The following is a 23,463-nucleotide window of genomic DNA, read 5'->3' as shown; positions in this document are numbered from 1 at the left end:
ATTTGTGTTGCTGAATGTCCATGAGTATAATAATCACATAAAAATGCTAAACATCTCTCACTTAAAATGGTCATATTGAAATGAAAATAAGGAAAGTTTTATATATAAAGCACTTATCGCGTGATATGAAACCAGAATGAAGGGCGAGAAATTTATCCCTCTATATATATATCTCTCTCTCTCTTTCTCTCTCTTTCTCCAATTAACTTTACATAAAATTATATAACTATACAATGAAAATGAGAAATAATTTAAGAATATGTGATTTAAATTTATTTTATAATACAATATATATTTACAAATGTAAAATTATTTCGGTTCAATGTTCTTTGTATATATATGTTATTGGTTAATCAATTACCAAATTTTCCAATGACGTTGCCGTTTGTAATAACCATCATAGTAAATATATTATTTTGTAAATTTAAACAATCGTGTTATTTTATTTAACCACAAAAAAACAAAATTTATTTGAATGTTTGTTATTACAAAATTTAGATATACCACGATCCCGTTAAAAAATTATAATAATAATACCATTAATGATTCATTACTTGATATAACAAAAATCTAGGTAAAATATTTCAGGTATAGAATATGAGATATAACTTTATTTTATAATACGATGTACATTTACAATTGTAATACCTTCCATACTTTCGCGTTTACAACAAAGCCCATTTTTTTTTCAAAAGTATTAGATAAAATGGAATTAATTGTCTCCTCTTCATCAAATATTTTTTTTTCGATATACTTTACCTCAATTTCAAGTGAGTAAGTATCTTTCGCCTTTATAATTTTTTTTTATTGCGGGCACAGTGGATTTTAAACAACACGATATACACCGGCCAATGACATCATAATTTAATATATCACATAGATGATTGTTGTCTAATATAATGATATTCTTTATGTCATTTGAAAGCAATACAGAAATTTCAATGTTACTTTCAGATATTACAATCATCAATTTATCAATTGGTTGTTTTTTTTATAACATCAGTATTCATTTGTGTTATAAAATTGTTGAATATTACAAACAACTTTAAAATATTTTTAAATTCCTGACTGATACAGTTTTTAACTTTATCATTGATAATAACAGATTTGAATTTTTTTAAAATGTCTGGAAATTTTCTGGCAATCGAATAACATTTTTGTTTTTTAAGTATATGTGTGTACTTGTTGCCACCAAACGATTTCATTTCATCGTCAAATCTTTTGACCCGAACAATTCTATCGAGAAAAATTTCCCATGGTTCATATTTTGTTTGTTTGAAATATGACCTTAGGTAATTTAATTCATCATTATTATGGAAACTGTAAAATACAAATATTTTACAGTTTACATCTGACATATTACAAGCTGTTAAAAGATAACTCAACAGAGAGTTAATTATCTTATAAAAATGATGTGTGTGGTATTTTATGCTTAGGTATATGTTTTTATATCCTCTACTTAACAGCTTTTTCATTTCTGGTATAATTTTGTTGATACTTTGTTTAGAGTCATCAATTATAAAGATGGCATCGCAAATTTTCCTAGGAAAATTTTTAGTTGTGATGCTTACCAAAAATTTATGTTCTTTATTCGCGTCTCTTATTTGTGAGGCAAGAACAATATCCTTCTTTTTATTTTACTTTACATAATCTTCGAGATTGTATATCTCGATATTCAAACTACATTCATGTCCGATAAAACACCTTTTTGAGGTGAAATTAAATATATCGAAAAAAAGGTGTTTCATTTTTAGAAACTTCTCGTGCATATTTATTGTTTCTTCTTTTTCATCGTTATCCTGTGGGGTCGACGAAATTTCTGAATCCGACAAAAAATTATTATATTTACCACCATCTTCTTTATCATCATCATTGTCTTCATATTTTTCCTCCTTTTCGCTGGATACTACTGTTTTTTTCACTAAAATGGGGGCTATAGTTTTGTAATCTCCGTTTTTTTTTTGTTCAAAAATTCTCGTTGTCTTCTTCTTCTTCTTTTTCATCATCGTCGTCGCCATCATCATTGTCGATATCCGCCTTATCATTTGATTTTCTTTCTTCCTATTCTTCTTCTTCTTCTTTTTCATCATCGTCGTCGCCGTCGTCATTGTCGATATCCGCCTTATCATTTGATTTTCTTTCTTCTTCTTCTTCTTCTTCTTCTTCTTCTTCTTCTTCTTCTTCTTCTTCTTCTTCTTCTTCTTCTTTTCATCATCGTCGTCGCCGTCGTCATTGTCGATATCCGCCTTATCATTTGATTTTCTTTCTTCTTCTTCTTCTTCTTCTTCTTCTTTTTCATCATCGTCGTCGTCAATAATCTCTAGCTCACACAAGTCTTCATATTTTCCTCCTTTTTACTCGTTACTACTGTTTTTTTCACCAAAGTTGGGGGTATAGTTTTGTAATCTCCGTTTTTTTTTCACAACCTAAAAAAGGGTATTCATTTTTTTCACAACCCAAAAAAGGGTATTCATCATAATATAAAAGAGGGTCGTAAAATTCTTTTGCGGCAGTGGGTAGTGGAGAAAAATAATTTTCCTCTAAAAATCGTCCAGGCGTAGGAAGATTGTACTTCATTTTTTTGAGGACGGTGGGCCCCTTATCCACGGAGCTCTTTACGTTTATTCTCTTCATTGTAAAATGAGCCCCGTTGGCTCACCCTTGTCCTTTTATTGTTCAATATATTGTGTGCTTCCCCACCAAGTAGGTTACATTAACCTGTTTAATAAAAAAAAATATTTGAATATATATTTTTGCCACAAAAAAATTTAATGTGTGTCAACCACCAATTGTGTATTTCAGTTAATCAAATTAGTAAAAAAAAGAAGCGTGAAAAATATTATTTTTCTCTTAAAAAAACTCTTAAAAAAACCGTGGCAAAACTCAAATCCCCAAAAAACTACAATTTTATGAACTTTTGAGTATAATTTTATTAACTTTACTACAAAAGTTAATAAAATTCCTATATAGGATTTTATTAACTCTATAAAATAACAACATTTGTGTCACGCTTTTTCTTTCAAATTGTAAATATATATATTTTGAAAAATTCATAATTCGCGTTTACTTTGAAATTAAACCATAAAAATTTTCATGGTGTTGATAGTAATTATAATGATAAGGCTACAATGAATATTTTTAAATGATTATTACTATTATTATTTTTTTAAGGCATTAAATCGGGTTTATGATGACCTCTGGTAATAATTGTACCCGTTGTTGTTTTTTTTATTCTTATTACATTTTCATTTAAATAAAAATTCTCTTTGAAATAAGACTCGTTTTCCTCCAAAATACTTTTCCACGGACAAGTTGGAATTAAATAATACTTGAAAAATTCACGGGGTTCATTACTATTTTCTTCTGGCAAACTTCTAACAATAAAATATTTATCACTATTATTTTCATCCTCTGTATATACTTCTAAGTTTTCCTCTATAATATATTCTCTATTTGGTGGACAAAAATAAATATCTAAAAATAAATAATCACCCATTTTCAGGTCGGCAAATTGTTTAATTTTTAATTTGTTATGATCAATATTCCATAAATATCTGAATTTGGCACTATTCTCATTTACAAGGCGATATTGTTGTTGTTCTTCTCGTGAATAAAGATGAAAATATGCTGTTTTTGGCAACCAATCGGCTAAATTTTCTACATGACTAGTAATTGGTTTATTTTTTTCCTTTTCCAATACAATTACATAATCTGTACTCTTGTATTCTTCTAAAAAATCATTGCATGATCTGATTATACGCGAACATTCACAATTACCCTCTGGATTTAACACCAATGGAAATAGTTTTTGAGAGTTTAAACCATAAACTAAATACATACTATCGAATAGCATTTTACGACCACCTTTTTTACAAATAACCTTACGCTTGGTTGTTATCATTTCATGATAATAGAATATTATATATTTATCGCTTGGAATGTCATCACAAATCAAAATATTTTTATCAAGACCATACAAATAATTATGAACGTTTTTGAATAAATCAACTTTAATGGGATTCCGTACGTCGTCCATCGTAAGAATAACTGAAAACAAAAGATAATATATGTATATGTATATACATATAAAACATAATATATATAAACTAGAACAAAATCAAATGAAATATATAAATTTAAGAAAATTGAATATCTAAGAAAAAAGTAAACGCGAATTATGAATTTTTCAAATGAACGTGAAACAATAGCAGACATTCTCTGTTTCAAGAATTGTGATGAAAAAGAAATAGAAAACAGAAAAAATCTTATCCAAGAACCAACCACTAAAAAATATTAAAACAAGATACCAAGTGACAATAAACCACAACTTAAAAATTTAAAATATTATATATCAGTTACGAGAAAAGCAAAAAAAATTATTTATTTATTCGTTACCCATTCCCATTCTCTGAAGGAGAATGAGATGTCTAACATAACATTGATTACAATTCTAATCACTATACTGAATTTTTTTTCTTGGATATTCAATTTTCTTAAATGTATATATTTCATTTGATTTTGTTCTAATTTCTATATACTATTTTGTAATATAAGTTTATGTATATATACATATATTTTCTGTTGTTTTCAGTTATTGTTACGATGGACGACGTACAGAATCCCATCAAAGTTAATTTATTCAAAAAAATTGATAATTTTTGGTATAATGATCTGTTGAGTTATCTTTTAACAGCTTGTAATATGTCAGATGTAAACTGTAAAATATTTGTATTTTACAGTTTCCATAATAATGATGAATTAAATTACCTAAGGTCATATTTCAAACAAACAAAATATGAACCATGGGAAATTTTTCTCGATAAAATTGTTCGGGTTAAAAGATTTGACGATGAAATGAAATCGTTTGGTGGCAACAAGTACACACATATACTTAAAAAACAAAAATGTTATTCGATTGCCAGAAAATTTCCAGACATTTTAAAAAAATTCAAATCTGTTATTATCAATGATAAAGTTAAAAACTGTATCAGTCAGGAATTTAAAAATATTTTAAAGTTGTTTGTAATATTCAACAATTGTATAACACAAATGAATACTGATGTTATAAAAAAACAACCAATTGATAAATTGATGATTGTAATATCTGCAAGTAACATTGAAATTTCTGTATTGCTTTCAAATGACATAAAGAATATCATTATATTAGACAACAATCATCTATGTGATATATTAAATTATGATGTCATTGGCCGGTGTATATCGTGTTGTTTAAAATCCACTGTGCCCGCAATAAAAAAAAATTATAAAGGCGAAAGATACTTACTCACTTGAAATTGAGGTAAAGTATATCGAAAAAAAAAATATTTGATGAAGAGAAGACAATTAATTCCATTTTATCTAATACTTTTGAAAAAAAAATGGGCTTTGTTGTAAACGCGAAAGTATGGAAGGTATTACAATTGTAAATGTACATCGTATTATAAAATAAAGTTATATCTTATATTCTATACCTGAAATATTTTACCTAGATTTTTGTTATATCAAGTAATGAATCATTAATGGTATTATTATCATAATTTTTTTAACGGGATCGTGGTATATCTAAATTTTGTAATAACAAACATTCAAATAAATTTTGTTTTTTTTTGTGGTTAAATAAAATAACACGATTGTTTAAATTTACAAAATAATATATTTACTATGATGGTTATTACAAACGGCAACGTCATTGGAAAATTTGGTAATTGATTAACCAATAACATATATATACAAAGAACATTGAACCGAAATAATTTTACATTTGTAAATATATATTGTATTATAAAATAAATTTAAATCACATATTCTTAAATTATTTCTCATTTTCATTGTATAGTTATATAATTTTATGTAAAGTTAATTGGAGAAAGAGAGAGAAAGAGAGAGAGAGATATATATATATAGAGGGATAAATTTCTCGCCCTTCATTCTGGTTTCATATCACGCGATAAGTGCTTTATATATAAAACTTTCCTTATTTTCATTTCAATATGACCATTTTAAGTGAGAGATGTTTAGCATTTTTATGTGATTATTATACTCATGGACATTCAGCAACACAAATAATAGAAAAATTAAGGAAAAAATTTAATGACGATATAATAATGAGGAGTATGATAAAAGAACTTACATTTTTTTATGATTATATACATTTCATGAAAATAAACCACACAAAAAACTATCGTTATTTTCTTGATATGGTACATTCACAATTACCATCAATAAAAAGAGAAAAAACAAATGAGTCCACATATTTACAATTATCAAACACAAATAAAGAAGAAACAGAATGGCCCCGTACAACTTATACAACAAAAACAGATAATTTATCTATCAATAAAACGAAAAAAACCAACAATTCTCAATCTTCGTCGTTCTTGCCACAAAACCAATATATTTGTCCTCAGAAGAGACGAAACCGTGTAACGATTGCAAGACAAATACTTTCTGATATAGATATAAACCCATCTTTCACCGAGGAAATTATTACAGGAGACGAAATATGGATAAAAATTTATGATGCAACCGAAAAAAATACAAAAACCTCATGTTAACTGTATTTTTTTTATTACAAAGGCATCATTTACCACGAATATGCTCCACTGAATCAAACTTTAACAAAAGAATACTATTTGGGAGTTCTCCAGCAATTGATTGGGGCCATAGAAATCAATCGACCAGATTTGTGGAAAAGTAAAACAATGCGACTTCATCACGATAATGCTGCTTCTCATACGTGTAATTTGATAAAATATTTTATCGACACCCATTTCAAATATAAAGTGCCACATCCATCTTATAGTTCTGATTTGGCTCCTTGTGATTTTTGGCTTTTTCCGATAATCAAAAAGGCAATCTCTCTAGAAGATAGAAAAACTTTAGATGAAAATAAAGCCAAAAAAATAATAGATAAGATATTATCGGAAATTCCAGAAAAAGAGTTTAAAATATGTATGCTCGAAAAATATAAAAAGGTTTTAAAATTGTGCGTTGAATCTGGTGGAAAAAAATATCTCTTTCAACGCTCCAGCATACGCTTATTGTAAAATAAACAAATAAATGGATGTAAAATTATATTGCCCCAAACATTTTATTATAATATTTATCCTCCATTAAATTATCAGTTAAAAGTTTAATTACCCGAACTACAAATTTGTTCATATCATCATTAGCTAAATTTAGTGATAATATATTCCTTTTGTTTGAAATACACACACTTGGGCTATCTGGGAATAATAATTCATTATAATATTTATCTATTTCTTTTAGATAATTTATATCAATATTTTCCTCGCCCTTACGACCTCTGCGTTTTATTCTATCATTCAACATTACATCAAAATTTAGTCCGTGTAAGTAAATAATTAGATCTGGGTTAAACAATAACATTTTTTATGCAATATTTTTATATAAATCATAGAAATCTTTCCTTAATAGATTCTTATCGGCGTGCAGTTTACTAAAAACTTCAATACCACTTAAAATAGATCTTTCTCCAATGATTATATGTGGTCCTATCTCGGTCCTTTCATTTTGAATTATATCATAAAAGATATTAATTATATTTTTCATATATGTAAAATTAATACCCGTCTGAAATATTTCTGAAAATTCAGATTTATTTTTGTAATATTTTTCTAGGTTGTTTTTGTTTGCTGTATCATTCGACCATTCATCAGTAGGTTCTTGTAAAAACGTCCAGCGCACATTTTTCTTGTTTAGTTGCGATTTAAACCTTTCTAATAAAGTAGATTTGCCGATACCAATATTTCCCTCGATTACCATGTATATTATTTTTTGGTTTTTTATTTTATCTAAGATGTCCATGAATTGATCTTCCATCTTAAATAGTATTACAAATAAAAACTGGTATAAGATATTATATACTATACATAAAATATCTTTATAATAATAATAATAATAGTAATTATGACCAACCATACAAAAATATAGATTATGACGTATAAATAATATATTACCTATTTTTTTTTGTCTTTGGTTATTATAAGCAAATAATTTATTGTAAATAATATAAAAATGCATTAAATAATATAAATAGATAAAATGTTCTTGTAACTAATTTAATCACAACAATTACCTTTGTCGTTGTCTGACAAAAAAATATTATAGAAATTAATGTTTACTGGTGGTTGTGTACCAAACAACGCAAAGTAAGATGAGGCATTTAGCGTACGACTATAACTAATATTCTTATTAAACATAATATAATCTAAAGCACTAGAAATGTGCATCGTATTATTTTCATTACAAGAAATGTATTTTTCTATGGCTCGTTTAATTTCTCCGTTGGCTCTTTCTACTGATCCTTGACTTTCGGGATGATAGGGTCTGCCTTTTATTCTTTTAACTTCGGGCCACACCCTTTCTAAATATTCATTAACTGTTTTATTTACAAATTCACCTCCATTGTCCGTTTGTAAGATTTTGGGGTCCCCTAATATGCCAAATATACTCCTCAATGCATCGATTATAGATTGAGCATTTTTATTTTTTAAACTCTTTAGTACACAAAATTTAGTTTTACTATCTTGATAGTTTAGAACATATCTACAGCTAGTATCTTTTATCTTATTATCATTTAAAATTTTTTGGATATCTATCAAATCTACTTGCCCCCTTACCCCAAATTCTGAAGATATAATTGGTTTTATATTTGTTTTTGTTTTTTTTGATTCTGCTTTTCTTTTTTTGATATTTTTACAAGTTGAACAGAAATTAGAAATGTATATTTTTACGTGGATATATTTAATATTTACAGCATAGTTTTTACAAGCTTTAAAGGTTTTCTTAATTCCTCCGTGTAAAGAATTTATGTGTGCTATCTTAATCGTGTCATAAATTTCTTCAAAAGATATATACGGAATTATTCTTTCGTCGTTCTCTTTATTTTGGTCAATTATTACCCAATTTCCTTTATATTTTTTCAAACAAAAATGGCGTTTGACATAATAATATAATATCTTATCTTTTTTATTATCGATAGAATTGGGGGAATTTGAAAGTAACTCTATATATTTAAGAATCTTTTTTTTATCAAAGTCTTTCCTTGTGCCGTTTAAATGTTGTTGGTTTTCATTAATCATCTCACTAAATTTCATTTCTTGGGAAATTTCATTGGTTGGGGAATAATTCATATTTACTTTAAATTTTTTCACTAATCCCCCCATTCCACACCCCCCCCCCCTTCTCTGTTTATTGCTTTATATATACTATAGGCAAATAAAAAAAAACCATAACCCATAACATATCCGAAGAATCATGATATAACTTACAGGTTAAAAAAATTCTTTGTATAAAATAATAATAATAATAATAATAATAATAATAATAATAATAATAATAATAATAATAATAATAATAATAATAATAATAATAATAATAATAATAATAATAATAATAATAATAATAATAATAATAATAATAATAATAATAATAATATCTTTGATTAAAGAAGCACAAGAGAACGCATTTGTTATAAAAAACATAAAATCGTTTTTCAGAACAATTTTGTATTCATTTCATGAATGAATTATCATAATATGAGCTCAATACAATTTAAATCGCTTTTTTTTTGGTCTAAAAAGGCCAATGAAATGTTTGATTGAACATTACTAACGAGATTTTATTCGACGATCTTTTATTAGGTGTCGAGTATAAAAGTACGCTGACCAAAGAGTAACAGCAACAGTATAGAAAGAGCCTTCGCTGTCGTAGGACCAACTTACCCCAACAAAATGAATCAAGAAAACCAGACTTCACCAACAACCAGCCCCATCAGCCTGGGCACGGAAGACACACGAACATTAATTCAAACGCACCAAGACTTGGATAATCTCATCAAAGAGATTAGAGAGAATAATAATTTTACCAACTACACCGAAGAAGATATTGAACTGCCTTATTGTCCTCAGGCGACAAAAAACCATCAATAACCAAAGACAATTTGGAAAATACAATGGATATATTTCGGGCAAAACAAAGGGATTATTTTTCTACTATTCATAAAATGTGTAATATGCTCTTTCTAGTAACAACTTTTTCCCAACCAGAAGATTTATCAGAGGAAGAACAAGAACGTATGGTCAATGAATTCCTTGGTGCTAAAAAATATATACAAATTTTTTTGGAATGTTGTTCTGTTGATATTTATAAAGTAGATATTCCCAATAGATTATCATCCAAATACACAGATTGGCCATACAGCAATAAAGGTAAATCTTCGGCAAATTATATACAAGAATCACGATATTGGATAAGGCTTATGCTTGATGGTAAAAAATACCCACCCAACATTTGTTTAGATGCTTTAAAAAGTCTACATGTGTTTATATATCGTTCAGATGAAGCTTACATATATACTAGCTATAACATCGAAACTAAACGTTATAGGGTTGGTATTGTGTATAATAATGGTTGCCTGTTATATTTAGGAAATTTTACGGAGCCTTATATGTTGGCTTTATATAAATTTGTAACTAGTGATTGATAAACAAAATACATTTTCTCCTATATATATATATATATATATATATATATATATATATATATATATATATATATATATATATATATATATATATATATATATATATATATATATATATATATATATATATATATATATATATACATATATACACTACACACCCAATTTTTTGCTTCATTTGTGTGTAGAAATTTATTAGTTGGATTGTTTTTGTGAAATAATAATAATAATAATAAGTGTAGAAATTATTTTGTTTTTTGAATAATATTGAATATTTTTGGGGGGTTTATATTTTGTATTGTTTTAACTCGATTACATTGAAAATATTTAAGTGCCACTAATAATGTCATAAAGACTGTAAATTTTAAACAATCGATCCTGGTATCTCGAGTTTCATACCTATTCATATATTTTTCCTTTGCATCCTGGGATATCTCCCCGAAAAAACCAAATTTATTAAAAATGTAATCAGGTGAAATTACATTATTACTGTTTAATTCTATTTTTTCTAGTTCTAAATGTATATCGTTCACAACCAATACCGAATATTCTGCTTGATAGAGCTTATTATCTAATCCAATCCACTTTTCGTAAACACAAAAATCATCGTTGTCTAACCACTCATTAAACTTCTCTGTTTGAATATTTGATAAATAATACTTTCCTTCTTCTGTAAATTCTCTTATTTTTGTAAACTTTTTGTTCTTTTGATCAATCACCGATGTGTGTCCTCGTGGTAAGCTATATTGTCCCTCGCCAATACTCCCATAGGGAAAAGATGAAAGCAACACATTATGGCTCTCGTTAGTATTCATAAATGCAGTAGATTTTATTTTGTTATCATTACTATTTTCATTCTTTAAAAGAAAATTAATAGCTGCGTAAGATGGTGAAACGCACACCAAAGTTTTATATGGATTTGTAGATTCAATACACATAATACCGTAAGATATTGTCTTTTTGTTTGACGATTTATTATTATTTTTATTATTATTAATATTATACATTTTTTTCTTATATCTTTGTTGAACTTGTGTGTATACAGTATATAATAAATGTTTATAAAAGTGTATTTGACTTGTATATATTCCTTTTATTTAATGAAAGAAAAAATCATCCCTTTTTGTTATAGTTCTATATCTACCTTGGGTTTTAAACCCACATTTAATTCAATTTAAATTTTACGACAAAAAGAAAAAAAATACACCGCCATATTATTTATACGCACAACTCAAGGAGTTATTTCTAGTGCTGGTAATTGTTGATACAATTGATCAATGAATTCTTTAAAAATTTTAAATTCTGTTTGGACGACATTTTCAGTTTCACGAACATTGTTTGATAACACGGAAGATTCGATGGTTTCGGCTAAAATCTGTGGAGTTGTTTTTATTAGGTGACAACACCCATAATTATGTACTAGTTGGGAAATTTGACAATTCAAAAATTTTTTACAAAAACCATACTTGGTATTGCAAAAAATGTTTTCATTATTTAATGGTTCTTTTTCGTTTAGGTTCAATTTATTTTTTCCTTTATATTTATTCTTATTTAAACCAATTTTATCAAATACCATATTTCGCCCAACCAACGTTAATTGTTGAAATCTACCAGTTGTAAAAATCCACAAAGCCGTAACAAAAGCACTATGAAAGAAATCTAACAAGACACAAAGAGAATTATAATTTAACATAGAAGTGACTTGTGTTTGATTATTATTATTATTATTATTACTATCATTATTATTATTATTATTATTATTATTATTATTATTATTATTATTATTATTATTATTATTATTATTATTATTATTATTATTATTATTATTAGGAAAATATGAAAGAATGTTCTCATTACTATTATTAAAAGATAGGGGATGGGAAAATGTTCCACTTAATATTTTAGCATTATTATTTTGTGGAGAAAATATATGAGTAAATAAGTTACAACTAGTAATTTTCATGCGTCCCTCTTTTATTGGTTCAATTATTATTCTATCGGGGTGTATAAAATAGGGTATGTATTTTACATTAACATATACTGATATGATTTCATTTAATAATCTCATATACATATCCATGTGTTTTTGTTTGCATTTATGCAGTTCTTCGGTTTTTTGTTCGCTATCTCTATTCAAAAATACGCCCAAGGTTAAATATAATTGGTCGTCACAAATATTTTTAAAAAATTCCATACAGTATCCATCATATGATCGTAAAATTAACGTTGGAAAACACACAATTTCAGAAAAGTGTTCTCTAAATTCTGGTGTGAAATTTAATATTTCAGAAATAGATTTTCCATCTTCTTGTTGAATATATATTAGATGAGGAGTTGAATAAATAAAGGCCAATAATTTGTTGTTTTTTTATTAATAAACAGGGAATCTTTTACATTGCCAATAAAATATAAATTATTTATGGTTGTATGGTAAGGATACAATCTTAATATATTACTCTTACCATTTATTTTCATACATTGAAAATTATCATCATCAATTGGATTTATAAAATTGGGCAACCCGCACGTTAAAGATAAGATTTCTATGCGATATTGTTCGTCTTGAAATTTTTGAGAATTATTCATTTATAATTTTTTTTATTTTTTGTAAGTATTTTAAATTTCTATAGATGCTGTAATAAAATTACTTAAATTCTCAGCAAGTTTGGTTTCACTGTGATCAATGGGTATTTCTTTGATAATATTTGATATGGCATCGTGGCTATGCAACAATTGGTGGTAAAAAATATTCAAGTCGTTTGAGATATTTAGAGGATATGTATTGCACAAAGCATATATACAATTTCCAGTCATATAACTAACGTTAACTATATCTTTACAGCTTGAATCACAGTGCCATTTTATAAAATTTGGATCTATTAAGCTCAAAAATATACTTGTCAGTAAAAACTCAACTTGGTTTTCATTGGCATGGTTACTTTTCAATTCAATTTCAAAAACTCGTCTAAATAAAGCCAAGTTAAGGTAATTAATTTCATTCAAAAAACAAACGGTCATAAATTTATCTTTCCTTAAAATGATTTTATTTTTGGAAAAGCGACTTTCTTTAGTCAAAAGTTCATGATATAATGTAAGTTGTTTATTTTCTTGGTTATATCCCATAATAAATTGTCTTGCTAGTAATTGTAATGTGTCTATTATTTTTCTGTGTCTTATATCTTGTAACAGGTTATAATTCTTTATATCATGAATAATTATATCCATATTCTCTTTTAATATTTTCATTACCCGTTTAGCATTACCGTGATTACCAAATATATATACATGCTTGATATTGTATTTACCCATAACGTGGGATAATTCCCCCCGACAAAAATTAGATTCGGTATTATAAATTTCATCTAAAGCACCATCAAAGGCCAAATGAAAATATTCATTATATATAACAAAATTTTTAGTTTCGTGTCGAATCATAGTTTTCCAATCAAAAACTATATATGATATTTCAATAGGAATATTAATATAATATTTTCGACGTCCATCTTTTTTTATATTTTCATAAGAACCAGTATTTTCGGTTTTAAAATAATTAAAAGCTAATATTATTCGACAATCGGTGGACTCGGTTTCCATGATTAATTAATCTCTAACAATTTTATTATGTTGTTTATCGAAGACATTAAAACTGGTATGAATAAACAATCAATAGAATTTCTTTGTGTTATATATGTTTATTTGTAATAATATAAAATAAAATTACTATCAATATAGTTAAAAAATTCAAATAACAAAAATATTAAATGAAAGAATTTTTTTTTGTATGATATTTTCCCGTGGTAAAATTTTTTTTAATAATTCAAATTATAGATTTGGCGATAATATTTACGTGATGCATATATAAATGTAAGGGCGACAAAGTTGACTCGAGTATTATAGCACTGTTTTCTATCATAAACACACGTCTGTGATTTGCTACTGCCGTTATACTTTTTTGTGGAATAATTTACAGAAAAAAAATTAAGCCAGCCAATCAACCATGAACACCCACAACCACAACGAGTTAAAGGATTTGGGTCAAATCAATTTAAATGCAAAATTATGCATCTTAAAAGAAGACGAAGAATATACTCATTATTTTTTAAAGTTACCATCATTAGATTTAAATGATTTAGGAGACGTTTGCAATATAGCAATGATTGATGTATCAGGTTCTATGTGCTCGTGTTGGAAAAATCTTATGGGTGGATGGAATAATCATATAGCTCCGAAACTTTTGGGAACTACTCACGTATACACCTTTGCAACCGATGTAAAAAAAAGACCAGAACGTGAACTAAACAATAGTTATTTTGATAGGGAAATGACAAACCTTACAGACGCCCTCTCTACAATCCAAACTGAAATATGTGAATGTGAAGAAAAGAATATAAATGTTTTATTAGTTACAGATGGACACCATACCGTATCGTATAAAAATAATCCTGAATCTATTATCAAAGGCATGAAACTTCCCAAAGAAAAAATGTGCAATGTTTTCATTCTTGGTATTGGTGGCAGTTTTCCAGTTCAATATAGCATAGACATACGTTCAAAATTACATAATGGTCACGAGAATATACCTTCATTGTTTTGGGCTAAAAACGACCATGAGATACAGGAAGTGATAAAGAATATCAGTGATGAACTTTCTCGGGGCAATCATTCCTCCGTGGTAAGTTTAAATATACCGGGATTTTTGTTGCCGGGATCTTCAGCGCAACATGATTTCCACGCGGGTGATTGGATATACATACCCCACGGAATAGAAAATCATGATCAATTTCAAATAAGATATAAAAATTGTATTGGGACTTTATGTTTAAAGTCCATAGAAGGCACGGTAGAAATTATGGAAGAAATATTTTGTCAATGGCATTCAACTCTTATTAAACTACACACACTAGATAAAACTACACCAAAAGGTGTAATAGATTTAGAAAAGAAAATATTTGAATTTTACTTAAAACAAAAACCCAAAGAAGAACATAAATATTCTATAAAACAGGGGATAAAAAATAACCAAAAGAAGCACGAAGATAATATACCTTATGAAGATCGGTTTCATCAGCAAATACGTAAATTGGAAAATATTCTAATGCATGCAAAATATGAAAATGAAATACAATTAGCCAAAGATATACTGATTACATCTGTTGTTAGAAATAAATATCAAGAATATCTTTTCGACTTAAGGGACATACCGACGTGGATTATCATTCAGATGTTAAAGTATTTCTTCAAGTTCTCTCCCAAAATATGGAACAAATAAAGAATATTAGCGTATCACCGGACGAGTGCTGCCACGTTACAATGGGTTCTACAGTAACTGATATTCAGGATGGAGATTTAAGAGAAATGATTGAAACATTTGATAAATTTGATTTTTTAAAATCATTTACTATTTCTGGAATTCCGGTATTTGCACCAACGAGAGATTCTGTATCTTTAAACCCCTGGTCATACTCTGTTAAAAATATAGTAACATCACCCTATAGTATAATGAGTCAAATAGCATTAGAATCTTATGGTTCCGCACATATGCAGGAAGGGGATCATAAGAAGGTGAAAATTAAATATGACGACCGACGAACAGAATTTAATGCCATTATTCCAATATTTTCTTCTGAACACGCCAAAATTATGCAACCAATTGTTAATACTAAAATATATGCAATGTGCTCAACATTTGCGATTACAAAAAATCCGTATATTAATGATTTCGACATACATATAGCCGCTTTGGCGGTAGCTTGGATAAGAAGTTTATTCGAAATTCAAACCTTTCCTATCACAGAGCACGTAAAAAATCGTATGGAAGACATTGAGGCTACAGCAGAGTTGTATATGAATAACAGGAGATTTATCGTTTATTGTAATGCGTTATTAAATAATACCACACAAGCATTAATGACCGAAAGCACAGAAATAATTCCTTCATATAACAAAACCATAAAATGAGAATCTCTTATTAAACCAGTATTTTTCCTTTTTATGGAAGCAAAAAAATCTATAATTTCAAATAACGATATAATTGGTATAATGAAATTAATACTCATTGAATATATTGGACTTTGTATTACAACTGCAGATAGATCGTCAAATAAATATTACTGTAATTTCTATATAGAATCATTGGATGAGTTGATTACAGATTTGATTAAAAAGAAAACATCAAATCTTTATAATAAATATAATTTTCAGAATATACTAGAAAAGTTTTATACTTTAGAAGAAGTTTCTATGGCTGCTAAAAAAATTACGAACGAAAGCGGTGATTTATTGTACAACTTTGTACCAAAAGTATACATTGACAAAATTGAACAATTAAGAAATGTAGCATCTGCGGGTGATATCTCTTGGCAGACACTGAAATTTTTTTCGCGTTACATAGGACTAAATGAACTTGAAGTTGATGATTTATTCAGCGAAGAGAATATTTTTATTTATACATGCCACGCCCTAAGACACACATCATCCCGTATTCGTATGCAGAATCCAATAGAGGATTTTGATCGGAGCTATACGTTTGTTTATGAAAATATTAAAAATGAACTATATAAAATTATTAGCGATCAGTTTCAATTAAATTTTACAAAAACTATGGAGGAAGCGTGGATCAAGGCATATCTAAACGCACACACCGAAATAGTAGAACCAATGACGCGCCAACAAATTATATCCGAGGCACAAAAAAAGGGGTATTGATGTTACGAATGATTCGTTTGTGACCGTTTATATTAATTTTCGAGAATCAGGATTACTTTCAAATGCTTGTCAAACTCGGGCTTGTCCCTATTATTTGGTCCCACGCAAAAATTACAATAATCATGCTAGTGTAGAAAGGAAAATGAGTAAAAATTTCCTTCACGGCTTACATAAAATATGTTATACACATCTAAATGATACCGAGGATGAAATTATGACAAAATTTAATTCACCAGAAATAACCATGGATAATATGAATGCTGTGCGATATTTACAGAAAAAATATCAATGTTTATCGCTGGAAAGTTTGAATTAACTTACTTTAGTTTGTTTATCAGGGGCTTGAATATATAAAACCACACCCCACAACACCCTATAAAGCTAAATGTAATAATAACCCCACCCAAAATCTTGAATTTATTTTGATGACAATAATTACACATTAATCCATACAAAAAAATGCAAACAATAAGCGCAAATAAAGCCGTTAATTTTAATATATACAAATCATAATTTTTTCCTACAATTTTTTGCCTTAAATCTAAACTTGTAACATCATAAGTAAGCTTTTCAATTTCTTCCTTAATCTTATTTGTGCTATTTTCTAAAATAGATTCTGGTGATATTGTATTTATTTTGTTTTTACTTTTGTCGTTTTGAAAGATTGTGAACATTGTATCCGTTATTGATAAATCGTTATAATCTTGAATGTTGATGTATTGCCCCAAACTGTTTACTTTTAATAAAGAAATATATTAAAAAAGAAGCGCCATTTCTTCATTCGGATCTATACCCGTCCTTCCAATGTCATTAATATTTTCAGGAAATTTGGTATGAAAGTTGATGATACATATGTTATAGATAAATTCTGGTGTTATGAGGGGAGAAATTATATTCCTTGAATATTTTTCTTCGTCTTGTTGTTGATTGGTAATAGAAATATAAGAAAGTGGTGATAAAAATGATCCCTTTTTCTTTTCATTGTTTGATGCTAATTGTTTTAAAATTGATTCTACATTTTCCTGGCGGTAAAGTTCTAAGTGATTACGAGATAATTCGCGATTATACCCACCCACATTATATTGTACGAGAAGAATTTCTGGAATGATTGTTAATACACCCAAAGACAAAAATGTATTAGCTGCTGAGCTTAACATTGTTAAGGATTTGATAGCTAATTGAATCCATACTTCTGAAATTATTGTTCTTAAAATAACAGCAGTTAAACGCATACCACATTCAATTAATCCTTTCATTCCAACTCCAATTGTGTTTATGTTTTTTGTAGTAATCATAACATAATTCTTGGTATAATATTTTAAAAGAAACGCCAATATAACGGGGGACGCAAGAATGCTTTCTTCAATCAAAATAGTCTCGCCCATTGAGCGTATTATTTCTAATGCAGCATTCCCAACATCTTCCCCCACCTTTGATGATATAATACCTTTATAATAGCCTACCATTAAACCACCCACATCTCTTTCGTTTTGGGGCTTTATGATAGTTACATTTTCGAGTCTTTTGATTATTTTATCTGCTTTGTTAGTAAAAAATCCCAGTTCAATCTTTTTTGTTTGATCTTTTTTTCAGTGTAACCGGGGTTTAGGGAAAATTCGTTATCGTTATCATCTGTTGTGGCAGATTTAATAATATATGTAATAGGTATTGTAGATAACTGAACTATATCTGAATCAGGCAATTGATTCATAACTGCATCCCCAAATACGTATCCTAAAACTTTCCTATGCGCCGATTTTTCACAGGTATCCGTTTCAGCATTATAATCTTTACGAAATCTTTGACAATATTCTTGGTTATATTTTATATTTTGGTATTGCACATCCCACGACAAAGGTGGAGCATCCACCAATCCAGACATATCACACACCTTGGCTGGATCATTGACACGAAGCTTTAAATAACTTTCTTTGGTTAAAAAAGATGAAGAGGGGGATGATAAATTAGAAGATAACAAATCCTTCTCTTTTTTATCTGTATTATCATCATTTATTATCCACCTTGATGATGGTAATATAGCAAATCTTTTTAGATTTGTCAATTGCATACCACAATAACACTTTTCAATACCACTACCATCGGGGTAATGTTTCTCTATGGAAAATGTTTCAAAAAAATATTTCTGGTCTTTTATTAATAGCATCTAAAGAAGAATTCTTGATTGTTTTAGTCAATTTAAAGTTTTCTGCGAGAAAATCATTAAACTCCTCGTAAATTTTATAGCAGGCTTCACCACACGTTGGTATATTGTCATTAATAATATACGATTCGAGACATGGTTTTTTATAATCGTGTTTATAACACTTGAGCATATTATAGCCCAATGTAGTAAACTCTGCTACAAAATCAAAGGGATATTTTTTTCTAAATTCATCTGGAAAATTTAATGGTATTGGAGTAATATCTCCCCAAGGAACATTTCGAATAATTATATTTTTAAAATATTTGGCACCTTTACGAGACCTTAATTTTTCAAACATTTTACGCAAAAGAATTCTATCGGTGATTAATAAACCTTGTATGATATCATTGTGTGTGGGTAATGGATATTCAAATGATGGGGGGGGGGGGGGGGGTTTTGGTGAATTATGGAACATTTTTTAATTACATTTATTATTTATTATAGACAAACAAAGGTTATGAAAGAATAAATATAAATAACCATTTACTTTTTATTCCACGAAATAAAATTCTAAAACTATTTTTCCTAATTTTCTTGTCCTTTTTGAAAATTATATAAAAATAAAACACATAGAAAATATTTCAAATTGTTGAAAGTTATTTATTATTATCATTATTATCTTGAAATCTTGGGCGATTTCACGCACCAATAATTATTATTATTATTATTATTATTATTATTTTAAAAAATCTTATTTTTACATATTCATATATATTAAAATGTAGCATTTTATATTCAAGATGAAAAAATTAATACTAATACAAATATAGATATATAAAAAATATGAACTTTATGGAAAATTTAAAGAAAATTACAAATAGAATTACCAACCCAAGTTCTTTTCAGGTACCAGTAGAAATGCAAAACAATAATATTGATTTTAATAATTACATTCCATTTTCTCCCGGACCACCACTACCACGGCCAGCAATTCCTAATAGTCCCTATCCACATGATACAAATCCAAATTACCCACAACAACAACAACAACAACAACAATTACATTTAGTCCCCTATCAGCCACCGGGTACCGATATGGTCCCATATACTGGAAACAATAATAATAATGATAATAATAATAATAATAATAATAATAATAATAATAATAATAATAATAATAATAATAATAATAATGATGATTTGAATTCTAATTTATTTTCACCACCACAGCCAGCAATTCTTAATAATCTCTATCCACATGATACAAATCCAAATTACCCGCAACAACAACAACAACAACAATTACATTTAGTCCCCTATCAGCCACCGGGTACCGACATAGTCCCATATACTGGAAATAATAACAATAATAATAGTTTTCAGCAGCCTCTGCTACCAATATCATCATCATCATCATCACCACCACCACCACCAGCAAATTTTCTACCTCCTGTGACTAATAATAATAATGATAATCAAATAGTATTACCTAATTCGTCCCAACAACCCAGGGAGAAAACGAAAAACAAAAAATATTGTAGCGAATGTAATATTCGAAAGCGCAGAAATTCTAATACATCCAGTAAGCCATCAAGGGAGATGAAAAGAAGGGGCAGTATCAGCAAAAATAAAAAAATAGAAAGAAAAGTACAAGTAGTAATGATAAAAACGAAAAAAAATAGAATAAGAAGAAAAAGTACCAGTGATCAGGGGGGCACAAGAACCAGAAAAGCAAGTACGAGTAAAAATAAACAAAAAACACCAAGACAAAGAAGGTCGTCGGTTTCTTCGCCCAATAACCGCAAGCCCGGTCGCCCTAAAGGTTCAACAAATAAAATAAAAATGAATCCTACAACCTTAACTAATCCAAATAATGATAATGAACAAATTGGAAAAGTTGAATGTGAAATTAGAGGCAATAGACAACAGAAAAATAAAGTTTTATCTTCTTACAAAAATGTTAAATTAGAGAGACTACTAATGGACGGCCAACTTAGCAGAGACTGTTCAAAAACACTATTACAAAGTACATTTAATTCTTAATTCAAAAGTATGTTTCTGAATTTGATTGGCGTGTAAATAACAAAACTTTAAAAAACAAGGATAAGAATATGACAGAATTATTTAGTGATATTTATTTTTATATGCAGATAATAAAATGTTGTCTCCTATAATACAGCGAATAAGTTTTTTTTCCTCGTTTGATACTTGTTTTGTATAACATTTTTTATTGTTTTCATAAATTATATCATTAACATTACTATTATCCCCATAATCATATATATATTTATCATTAACAATTTCAAATTTTTTGTTTAGTTTATTAAGTAAAATTTTTATAAATTCAATTCTAAATTTAATAGGCATATTTTTGTAAAATGATTGGTGTTTCGAGAGTTCTGGGAAAATATTCCAATGATTCATTGGATTTAATGTTATAATATGAATGGGTAAAATACTCGGGGGGTATACTTTCATATCAATAGATACATAATTTATGGGAATTTTTAGGAGGAATCTAGCCTTAAATTTTGTTATTTTATTATCATTACCCAATTTCTTATAAGATAAACAAGGACCCGTCATTTCCATATTAAATGTATTTAATGAGAAAACTTAAATTCTTAAATATAATAATAAAATAGATATTAATATATAATTATTAAGAAAAACTTTATTATTATAATCTTTATGATTATTCCGGGTTCATTATAATGCCCATATCAACCACCATTCCATCTTTTGTTAAAATGCCATATAAAAAGGGCCTATTTATCTCGGTTATAATTTTATTGTTAATACTATCCTAACAATATAAAGCAGAGACAGAAGAACTTGAAACTCCACGGACATTTACTGTTATTTCATAGTTCGTAGTTAACAGAATATTTTGACATTTAAAATCTTTGTTTTTTAAAATGTTTGAAATGTCTCGGTCATCATCAAATAAAGTGATATGTTCCAGGTTGCTCCTGGACCAGCAAACGAAAATGCTTTATCTAAATTCATAGAGTTATATTTTACTTTGAATGTTGGTAGAATTAATTTAGTAGAAATGTTTTCGTTAAAAGTATGATGTAATGATCCCCAATCGATTTTTTCGTTTAATTCTATTAATTCATCAAATGAAGCAATCTTATTCGGAATAACAACAACTAAATAGTCACCACCATCAAGATGCATTTGATATATATCAGCCCCATCGTCACGCAACATGAGACTTGTAGGTAGTTCTGAATAATCCCCGCTAATTACGCTTACTATAATTTGTTTATTTGGGTTTATGAAAAACTCTCCGCTTCCATAATCTTCAAAGTGTTTTCCCAAATATCATCCAATTTTGTAACACCCGAAATATAAAGTTTTACGTCATTTCCTATTGTTGGATCCATAACATTATTCATGTGGGTTTTATCAAAAAAAAAATTTATTAATGCGGCGTATGGGTTTTGATGATTCTGATAGGCTTGTTGTCATATAATTATCTGATAATGGTATGCCCAATTTTTCCCCTCTTGCATATATTCCCACAGCAACTTTAACTTTAGAGTCTGCTGGTGGTCGCTGGTTAATAGCATTTAATAACTTTGGACTATTAATATATTGGGCAGTAACACCACTAGCACCATTTACTAATGGCGCTAGAGTTTTAATTATACCATGAACACCGATACCAACATTTTCGTTATTGGATTCTCTTTCTATTTTAGCAATGACAGAAAACAAAGCAGAACACAAGTTATTGTGGTTTTTATATAGTCCCATTTTTTTGTGATAAATTGAATAATCTCCTTTTCTATTTTTTTTTATTATTTGCTTTGTTGGTTGGCTAACTTGTTTACTTATACGTTGAACTAAAGTAATATTTCAAGTGTGTGCATATTTTATATAAATCAAGAAGTACTTAATTTTTAAATTATATCTAAATATTCACTATAGATAATAGATAAAATTATTATTATTATTATATCAAATATTATTTCCCAATATTAAAAAAGAAAGCAAAAATGAACAATGATAATATTGGTGAAAATGAAACTTATATTACGCCATGTTTTGGGGGGGATATTCAATTTTTAAATAATTTATCAAATTATCTAAATGCGTC

The 23,463-nt window shown here is 27.9% G+C and overlaps 1 pseudogene; it reads right to left on the bottom strand.

Moving 5' to 3' along the window:
- LOC137648048 (probable serine/threonine-protein kinase clkA) overlaps positions 1-23,120 on the bottom strand; it is a 51,851-nt pseudogene extending 28,731 nt beyond the window's left edge.
- Positions 23,121-23,463: the final 343 nt, after the last annotated feature.

The sequence above is a fragment of the Palaemon carinicauda genome, chromosome 10 (genome assembly GCF_036898095.1).
Source record: "Palaemon carinicauda isolate YSFRI2023 chromosome 10, ASM3689809v2, whole genome shotgun sequence".
In the NCBI taxonomy this organism is placed as follows: Eukaryota; Metazoa; Arthropoda; class Malacostraca; order Decapoda; family Palaemonidae; genus Palaemon; species Palaemon carinicauda.
This window is presented reverse-complemented; position numbering and strand designations above follow the sequence as displayed.